Source organism: Bemisia tabaci, chromosome 6 (assembly GCF_918797505.1).
Source record: "Bemisia tabaci chromosome 6, PGI_BMITA_v3".
NCBI classification, from domain to species: domain Eukaryota; kingdom Metazoa; phylum Arthropoda; class Insecta; order Hemiptera; family Aleyrodidae; genus Bemisia; species Bemisia tabaci.
In genome coordinates this window covers 27,471,098-27,482,285 of record NC_092798.1, presented here as the reverse complement: position 1 = coordinate 27,482,285, position 11,188 = coordinate 27,471,098, and positions in this window count along the sequence as shown.

Here is an 11,188-nt window from a genome sequence, read left to right as displayed (position 1 = left end):
TTAATATCAGTGCACTAACCTCACAGGCCTTAACCATAAAGCATATCTAAGTTTTAAAAAACACGGCGCAGGGTATGCAACCAGTCATTTACGGGATTCCTTACTCAGTCATTTACCGGTCTGCGCCTTTAACTGGCAACAATGTCGGCAGCCATTTTCGATTTGGAGGCTTAATTTCTTGTAGGAGTAAACATCTGATCTCCTATTCGAACTTCTTGACCCAAGAAACTTAATTTTGAACGTATTGTTTGTTATAGCTGCCCTAAATGGCAGTTTCATCCGCAAGACCGGCGGCCATTTTGGGCGCCATCTTTGATTTTAGGGCTTCTTGAGAGCCGCATTGGAAAATGGACCTCATTTTCGGACTCTACGACCCTGAAAACCTAATAATTGATACCTCACAATGCATGTAGACCCGAGTAGGCAAATTAGTACCCTTAAGAGGTATTTTTGGACGCCATCTTGGATTTTGGCCTGAAAATGACCTTTGAGCTAACTTTTGACTGAAAATTCGGACTCTACGATCAAAAATACATAAGAATCGATACCCGACACGACGTATTTGCAAACTTTAAATTTTTTTACCCCAAAACCGCTATTTTGGCCGCCATCTTGATTTTGGGGGGGTTTGTATGAAATTTGAGATGGCCATCATCGATTTTCTTTTTCTAGACATCAAAACGAAGAGATTGACGTATCACACAATATGCCTTCACAAACCTGCACACGGGACATATGTTTTGTTACGTATGCCCCCGGACTATAATTGTTATTTTTTTTTCTTTTGTTACTGATGACAGATGCTTGGCATGTCCATTGATGAGCTAATTGGAAACGTCCGTCGATGAGATCCTCGGATGGTCATGGTGATGTCATTGGAAAATCCCAATGATGACGTCATCATGACTTTTCTGATGAAGTCTTCTGATTGCCTACTTCATCAACCAATTAGTGAATAGCGATGATTGCGCAAAAATGCGATCACCTTTTTTTTAATATAGTGAGGAAGATAAATTGTTTCACATTTTTTTAGTGTCAAAATCGTTGTAAATCTTTGCGAGGATCTGCTTTCAAAATTATTCTCATTGATATCACTTGAGGTTTATAAAAATGCTTTCTCCAATGATGCTATTTTAAAAACCTCCTTAATGGCAATGTGAGCCATATAGGGATTAAGGAAAGAATCTGTTGAACAACGACTATGAATACTGCTTTGATTGTTCTTGTAGTGAGGTTACATTATTTCTAAAAACTCGATGTGGGAGGGTTTTTTTCACTAAATACAGACTTAATATCTAAGTAAATGGAACCAGGTATCTACAATGCACATTGCGAGGAGGGAGAGCTATTCTATTTTTTCTGTACATGCCACTAAAATCGCTGAAAAACAAACTCAATCAATGTTATCTAACACCATATTATTATGTGCGACTCCTTACATGCTTCACTGCGGGCCGATTATTGAAATTAATGGACAAAGCTATAGACAATTTTTTTTTTTTTTTTTTTTTTTTTTTTTATTCATCCAAAATATGTTACAACCACCTAACTAGGTGTAAATTAACTTTACTTTACAAATAAAATAACTTATAAATTGACTAGCATCTAATTTTTGTTTTTAACTTTAACTTTCATAACCCATACTCGCATGAAACCCAGACTACATTCATACTTCTTACTTGCTATATAGATTTAGAAAATAAATAAATCAAAAAATAATAAAAATAAATGAGCATGATAAATAAGAAAACTTAAGAGAGATGAGTTACAACTGCTTTCATGCGTTATCCATGTCCCCAGTGGCTTCTCTGATAACTAGATTATGGGAAATCTACTTTGTTGTATTAAGATAAGCAAAAGTGACTATTTTAAGTTAAACGCCAAAGGCTAGGTCACGAGGTTTGGTCCTCTTTAGCCTCCTTACCGGGACGTCTGTGGTGAGTTCCCTGGCTAGGGGATTAGAATGAATTTCAAGTTTATTGTAGTACTTGTAGGAAGCGTTTTTGATGTAATCAGAGACGGACTCTATTTCAAGCTCCTCTCTAATTGATTGGTTAGTTGTGAACCATGGGGCATCTACCATTGACCGCAGCACCTTCGCCTGGAAGGACTCAATCAGGTATCTATTGCTCGGTTTGGTGCAGCCCCATAGTTCACAAGCATATGTCCAGACAGGTCTGAGGACTTGTTTGTATAAGAGAACTTTATTGGCAATGGAGAGTGCCGAGTTTCTTCCCAAGAGCCAGTACATTTGTCTGTATTTTGCATTAAGTTGTTCTCTTTTATTTTTGATATGTTGTTTCCAAATCAATTTTCTGTCAATCGTGACTCCAAGATATTTTGCTGTATCCGAGTATGGTACAGGTTTATTTTCAATTAATATAGGGATATAATTAATTTTTTTGTTAGTAAAAATGGTGTGAACCGACTTTGGATTGGAGAGAGCCACTCTCCAGTCCTTGGTCCAGTTCACAACCTCGTCAACAGTATTTTGTAACTTGACAGTGGCCTCAGGAAGATCTCGACCCGTCTCCAAAGCTGCAATGTCATCAGCGAATGTTCCTAAAAGTTTACCACTTTCAGGCACATCTCTAGTGAATAAAAGGTACAAAATTGGCCCCAATACACTCCCTTGGGGAACTCCGGCCAATATGGTTTTAAATTCCGAATATGCACTTCCATATCTTACTCTAAATTGTCTATTTGACAGATATGAGTTTATTAAATCGCAATGATTAGTCGGTAGAATGCTTTTCAGTTTGAAGATTAGCCCTTGATGCCAAACTCTGTCGAAAGCCATTTGAATGTCAAGGAATATGGCAGCTGTTACTCCTTTCTCTTCTAGTGTCTTTTCTATTAGGTCAATTACTCTATGTACTTGCTGAGTTGTAGAATGCCTTTCACGAAATCCAAATTGGTGATTTGGGATCGCATTATTTTCTAATAATATTGGTTTTAATCTCTTAAGGTACAAGCGTTCCCATAATTTACTTATTACAGAAAGAAGGGAGATTGGCCTGTGTGAGCTTGGTTCGTTATGGTCTTTGCCTGTCTTCGGGATTAAAATTATTTCGGCTTCTTTCCAAACTTTTGGAAAGTAACTTTTTTCTAGCATGTAGTTAAAAATAGAGCAGAGTTTAGTTATTGCATTACCTGGTAGATGTTTTAATATCTCTCCACCAATCTGATCCCTTCCCGGGGCTTTCCTACGCTTAACTTTATATTTAATTTCTTTGAACAACTCATCATGTGTAATTGGAGCTATTTTTTCTTTAGCTATTTCTCTCGGTTTTTCTAACTGTTCAAGATTCAACCCGGGTATGTCTTCATTCGGGGCGAACACACTAGCTAGATGTTCAGAAAATACCTCTGCTTTTTCTATTTCTGTTTTGGCCCAATCTCCATTCTTTTTCCTAATTGGGGGACAGTGAACTGGTGTGTTTTTTAGATATCTAATAGCTTTCCATAGGGAATAATCTGTACCAGGTTTGTTATTTAAGCCTTTGAGGAATTTTTTTGTGCTCTCGTGTTTGTAATTCCAAAGTAAGCTATTTAGTTTTTTATTTATTTTATTGAGAATTGTTTTATCACCTGGATATCTAGTGGAATGCCAAGTGGCTCGGGCTTTTCTCCTTTGTCTAATTAGTTCCCTAACATCTTTTGGGATCTTTAAACTGTAAAGCATTGTTTTGGTCGGAGGGGTACAAGATTTGACAATGTTTTGAATTTGTAAAGCGAGTAATTGAATTTCGTTCTCACATTGCTCATTACTTAAAATTGCATTTTCGGTTATTATACTATTAAGCTTATCTCTGAATTGCTTCCAGTCCGTTTTTTCGTTGAATAGAGGACTATTTTTAATTCTTAGCAGTCCGGATGACGAGAGCATGAGTAATACTGGAATGTGATCTGATGATAAATCACCGATTGCATAGGTGTCACAACAATTAATTGAAATGCCTTTTGACACGAAAAAGTCGATTACATCTGGCTTTTTTCTCCTGTCTTTTGGCCATGAGGTGGGATATCCTTGAGAGTGAAAATTTAATTTTAGATCAATTGAGGCTTTTTCTAGTTCTTTACCTTTAGTGAGGGTCTTCCTAGATCCCCATAATTTATGTTTTGCATTAAAATCGCCGCCTATTATGAATCTGGGACCCAGAGTTTCGAATAGCGAGATGTAATCGTCTTTTTTAATTCTGTTATTAGGGGGACTATAAAGAGATGCAACTCTTATGTCACCCATATAGGTCTTAACTGTGATTGACGCAACTTGGAATTTGCTGTTTTTGTATGGCATATCAAGATAATGCTGAATTTTTAACTTAATAATTACCGCAGCTCCACCTCTAGCTGTACCCGCTGGGTGGGTAGTATGATAAATGGCGTAACCTGGTATTTTAAGAAAACTATCAAATTTAAGGTGGGTTTCTGATACTAACAGAATATCAGCATCTGTTTCTTTAAGAAAATCAGTTACTACCATTCTTTTTTCTAATATTCCATCAACATTCCATGTAATAATTTTTAACATTTTCGAACGTCCCATGTCGGAAATCCTATCAATATCATCACCCAATATTGGTTTACATTCTAAATCAGAGCCAATTAGGGGGTCAATTTTATTCCTAAATCTGTTAGCGCCGTTTGCCATGTTCTAATTTTTGAATTTTCTCTTTGAGCCAACTAATTTCTTGACTCTGCTGATCTAACTTAGATAAGATTAGTGCTAAATACATGTTTTGATCTAGCGATTCAGGGTTTGTATTATGTGAGTTACGACCATTATTGGCACCATTCACTGCTTGAGCGTACCCTCTCCCTGTGTTCGGCTTTGGGGGGGGAGCTTGAGTTTTAATTTCTTCCCTATTGTTTTTCTTATCTTTACCATCTTTTTCGATGGGTTTTCTTCTTTGTTTTTGTATTGCTTTGGCTACTGCACACCCTCTATAGTTTGCGGGGTGTTTTTCCCCACAATTTACGCATAAGGGGTCTTTTGTAAATTTGCCTAACTCACATTTGTCTGAAAAATGATCCCCTGCACACCGAACACAACGAGGGGCCCTAAAACAGTATTTACGGGTGTGCCCATACGCTTGGCACCGGAGGCACTGTGGAACTACATCATCCCCTTTTTTAAGGGGTTCTACAACTATTCTTGTGTGAAGGATACTCTTAATACTGAAAATTTCCTCCACATCTTGGGTATTTTCAAACAAAATATGGAAAATAGGAAGGCCTATTAATTTTTTCTTGAACTGTTTTTGATACACTTGTTGCGAAGGGTCCACCTGGGCCTGCTGATTAGGTTGAGGTTGCTGAATCTCGATCCATTCCACGATTTTCACATTGCTTGCTCCAATCGCTTTGAATCCTTTGTCCTTTAGGTCATCGATTATTTCTTCGACGGGGGTTGATTGGTGAAGTCCTCTCACCACTACTTTTATGGGGCGGGTTATCTTATTTTCGTAGGTGACGAACTGGAGATTGGCTTCTTGAAATGTCTTGCCGCATTTTTCCCAGGTTTCCTGGTTCTCTGGAAAAACTTTAACGACATTGTTGTTGAGAGATTTGAGACTAAACTTGAAGTTCTCGCCTTTTTCGGGGATAGCGTCAATTAGAGAAATTATGGACTTGATATTGTCCACTTCCGAAATCCTAAATGGAGGTGGGCTGACGTTTTTCTTCTTCTGTTCAGATTGGTCAGCATTATTTGGATTATTGGTATTGTTTACTATTTTGTCTGTATTTATGCATGTACCAGATGTACCTTGACTCTGCTGGCTATTTGTTTTAGCGCCCGTTTTCTGTGGAACTGTATTGGCATTTAAGTTTTGGCTGGATGTTTGAGAACCTTGATTGACTATTGAATTAGAAAAATGAGAAAAAATCTTTGATTGTTTAAGATTTTTGGGCTTCTGTTTAGTTGGAGATTGAGTAACTGCCGGTTGTCGTGGAGTTCTCCTCTCCGTCTCTATGATATTTTGATTGATCGCTGGTCTTTTCCTATTTCTAGGTCTAACCAGATAAGAGGTATCTGTGTTGAGGTTTACCTTAGGTGGTGCTGGAACTTCATTTTCAGAATTGGCCGGCCCGTTGAAATCTGGCGATATTGCGTCGTTTGCGTTAAGAAGGTCAAAACTGTTTTTGTTTAGGTTAGGTTGGCTATCCAAAATATTATTTTTTTGGTTCACCAACACGTTTGATTTTGCATTTTGATTATTGCACTGTTTATTAGTGTTCATTTCAATGAAAGCTTTGACTTGGTCTAGCTCATTTCTGAGGATAGAAGTCTCAGCTTTAAGGTCATTAACTGTCTGTTCAGCTCTCGTTTTTTCAGAGGCTAATAGTTTTAACACTTTAGGCACTTTGCATAAAACATTTTTAAGAGCATTAATCCTTTCGATAGCGATCGGATTTTGTCCAACACTCACAGTAGTGCTGATTGTTTTATTGATTTCATCTTCTAGGTTAGCTGTTAAGTCTGTAGACGTGACAGGTATAGAAGCCTGAACGTCTTTATCACCATCACTTGAAGCGTCCATGTTGCCAAGTTCACTTTGGCCGCGTATGGCGCGGCACCCGGTGCTGGAGAGCTGCTTACATTTTTAGGTTAAAACACCACAAACTTGTCAACTATAGAACATCGAGCTTATCAAGATTAAAACTACGATAACGGAGCGTGTCTAGCTACGGAAGGTCCTCACCGCACGGCTTATCAAACAAGACTCCATAGACAATGAAGACAAAAAGGATATGGTGGGGTCTTATTGGTGGAAACAGGTGGTTGCAATGGACAAAGGAGGTAAGCAATAGACTAACTAACGACAACCAACAAGAGACCCGACAAATAGTCCATCATTTTCCCCCTTAGTCTATAGGAACCACCCGTTTCAACCAATAGGATCGCTTCATACTCCTTATGTCTTCTTTGTCTATAGCTTTGTCCATAAATTTCAATAATCAGTCCGCTGATCGGTCTGTTTGCTTTTGTAGGTCGCAACGAGAGAGCAAGTACATCACAATATTGTTGATGAAGAGAGTGTATATTGATGTTAAAACTTAAAAAACATTAATCATGGACGCTATTGATACAAGATGATTCCTAAAACAAAGCATCCTGAAACCTATTGCCTTATTTCCTACTGCCTAACTTTCATACGCACAATTTTGCACATAAAAGTCAAATCACCACCGTTTTCCAAATAAAACATCAATTAGTTCTCCATTTAAAATATACAAACCTTCGAGGAATTAATGTACAGCGTTAAAAGTTAAAATATGTTTCTTTAGTTTTACCATTGATACGCTTTGAGTTGAGCAGCTGGACGGATGTGCGACCTATTTTGTCAGGAATTCACGCAGTATCCATTCGATGAAAATCTGTAAATTGAATACCCTACGAGCTCCGAACGGTATATGAATTTGTTGAGGAGGAGGCTTTAAAAGAATAACCCAAATAAAGATGTTCTATTTTTTAGTAAGTACTTTTTGGATATACTACGACGAGGAGCTTAAGGTATGAAGAGATTGCAAATGTTCAGACATCTTGTGGCATTTGTTTTAAATATGTTTTGTCCTTGTTGTATAAAGGGCAAGATGATGTTATCAGTTTTTGACGTTATGAAAATCAGGTCATATTAACATTTTAGATGAGCCTGTTGAAATAATTCATATTCCCCCTCCCCTTTTTCTCAAAGTTCCTTAATCATTCCTCAAATCACTTTATGAAGCAAGTGAAAGTGGTTAACATATGTCAAATGAAATAGTTTGAATAAAGAGCTTTCTCGTGTCCTCACGAATCCAAAACTTTGCGTCAAACTTTCACACTCAAAAATTACAGCTGAAATCAAGATAAAACGAATTGTCAGTGAAAATGAGGATATTATATCGATTGTATGAGGCACATTCTTGAAAATAATTTTGTTATTTCAGGCACACATTGTGCTGTGTGCCATGATCGAGTTAAATAGCAACGGGTCTAGTCATGTGCATCATAGCAGCTTTGATAATGTTTGATATTATGTTTGTCAAATCAACTCAGAGTGTGAGAAAATACAAATAAATTAACCAGTTTCATGTACAGAAAAATAAATGACGATCCGGGAATATCGATTCCCTCTCACGGAATTTTGAAATTGAATCAGAAGTATGTTAATTTTTTATTCAAGAAGTTCACTCCATTGACAAAACTACAAAAAGAACAATATTTTATTAAAAAATTGAAACTCTGTTTACAAAGCATCATAACTGCTGATTGACAATGTTTTCAAGAGGTAATTAACACTTAATTCATGGCATATACATGTCACAGGCTGAAGTCCAAATACCTTTTCTTTTCAGTTTCAAACTGTGTATTTTTCTCAATTGAATCATAGTATTTTTTTGTAAATATATCTTCAGTGGATGTTATCAATTTTGATGTTACTCTATAAAACTAATCGAGTTTTTGTTGGATAATGGAGTGCATACGTAAAGAGTATTGACTTACCATGTAATTTTGTAATGAAGAAAGTCAATGCACGCAAAAATGATTCTCTTTAGTATGAGTTGATAATTATTAAATGTTTTCTTTTGATAAGAAAAATCGCTGAAATTGGAGCTAAAATTACGTTGTACATTCGTTTCATATAGAAATTAAACTTCGGATATCTTTTAAAAGCCTACTTTTTCTCCCCTCCTCCCTACATTTGTTTCAATTTTTTTGCATTTAATTGTGTTTTTTTTTATTTTTATTGGGCGCTTCTGGGTACCAGATGCGCCCTTTCCAACCGTTCGACTCCCCCGATGTAACATGTACTATACTACATGCCGTTTTGCCTTATGGGTAATGACGCCATTCTGGTACACCCGGGAAAATTTGATTTTTTTCTGCATCTGGTATTCGTAAAAGTTTTCGTGAAATGTTTTGCTTTTAAGCATAACAATCTCGCACGGACGTATTACCTGGTTAAACTATTTTGGGGCTTCGTTATGCTTAAATGCCTCATATTCGAGGTTGTAGTTTCAGATTGATTCGAAAAAATCACGAACAGTCACGTGATCTCTTCATTTTAGTGACGTATTACTGTGCTATTTTGTGATTGGTTCATTTTCTCGGCGCAGCATCGTCAAGCGTCAGCTGTTTGCGGCTCTGGGTTGAAGGTTTAAGGTTATGTCAGAGAGAATAGAAAGTTAGAGGCCCGACTCGATTGCTAGGTAATTGAAACAGATGCGCTCGCAGCGCGCTCGCTGGCAACGTACGCAACTACTATTTTCTATTGTTTTCCAGAGACTAGCGGCGGGTATGTTGCTGCCGGACCACCTTCACGTAGGCAATTTGTTATACATCGTCCGTCCGCAATACTCTCGGTTGGCCGTAGGTATGAAAACGTTCCTCGCATGCGCAGTGTTAAAGAAGCGCCCTTCAACGCTTTGGCGTTGGAACTGCTTGTTTTTTTTTCCAACGATTGAGTAAAGTATTTGTTGACAAAGGGAAGCCGTAAACTCCATTACAAATTCTAACTCTGTTTCGCATTTTGTGATCTTAAAGTACACACCAATCTACAACCGAAAAACAGGGAAATAATTATGAGAAAGTGTGCCGAAATATATTATAGACGTATGAACATGCTTGAAAACAAGCGAGTGGCGATCTCAAAAATATGCTTCTTCTGATTGAGATGAGGGCTACACATCAAATTTAATTAAAATCTACCCGTGGAAGGAATTTTTTTTTTTTTATTTTTCTGCGCAAACTCCTTGCTAAAAATTATATTCAAAAGCCTTATCCGCAGCCTCAAATGAAATCAAAGATTTGAAATCAGACTCTCAAATTAAAGAAAAAATGAGGTTCTTCTCTGCACATATCGGTACATCGATTCATGAATTCAGACTATTATGAAATTCATTCTTAGGAAAAATTTTCCAAATTCCTCTGACCTAAATCAATTAGAGGGACTGGATTTCTGTTTGATCGTAATTATTCTGCACTGGTGCGCTTTCAGCATTTCAAAGAGGCGTTATGGATTTCAGATACTGACCCTGGCTTTGAGGAGAAATTCACTCTTTCTAGAACTGTAACGTGTTTCCGATATTTCATTCTTGGGGGTACAAACTCCCGGCTGGCTGAAGGGACGTGACTCAGAAAATCCCACTTAAGGAGATCTAAAATTCCAATGGTAAAAAGAAATAATCAAATGAGTCTCAAAATTGCCTGTCGTATACTTTTGTTTAAAATATATGTATAAAAGTCTCATGGTTTCATAGTATTTCCACAGGAAGATGTTTGGTACGGTGAAGAAAAATCTTCAAACATTTTGCAAGAGGGGTAGCAAATAGTATTGTTCGTGAAACTAAAATGTGACAAAGGAAGGTACAATAATACAAGCTGTCCCAAATACGACGGTGGAACTACCAAACCACATATTTCGGTTTGCGACGTTGCAGACTTCCTGTCATACTCCATTTTTTAAATGAAAAACTGTACTCAACAACTTCCGTGATTTTTCTTCTCCATAAGTGAAGAAAGCTCTGAATAAACTTCAAGGGATGATATTGATTTGCTCTCCTTCAAAAAAGTGAAATGGGAGAGAATTTTAAAACTCACAATTGAGATTCGTGGTCTCGTAGTTTCACCGTCGAAAATGTTTAATTTCTGAGTAGCTCAAATCGTATTTTCATCCAAATAAAGAAACACTCATAATGAAGGATCGAAGAATGAGATTAAATCGCAAATGCCAAGGCGCTCTATTACCAAAGGGTTTGGGGGCCAGGAACCACTGTAAAGTGATAATTATGTGCGTTCAAATAATTTCTCTTGCTTGTATACACCAGAGGAGCCAACAGCACGGAGGGAAATAATCGTTGCCCTTATTACATTGCTTTAGATGGATGGTCCAAACTACTTTTCTGGTCGTAATTATACTATGTAACGTATGTGGTAACAGTTCAGAATCGTTACCAAGACCGAAAGAATTGTTATGGAAATAAACATTATAACCACAAATTGACAAGTAGCTTGGACCAGGAATCCATTATGAGCCTTGTGAGAGAAAATATTATTTTTTTCCGCACGGGAAGGACACGTTGCACTGGAGATTTGATGTCTTTCGAAAAGGAACAAAGGCATTTGATTTGAAGGCATTTTGAGATATTCCTCTCAAAACTGCTGCCTCTCTTTCCCCTTCAGACAATTTTACAACCACCC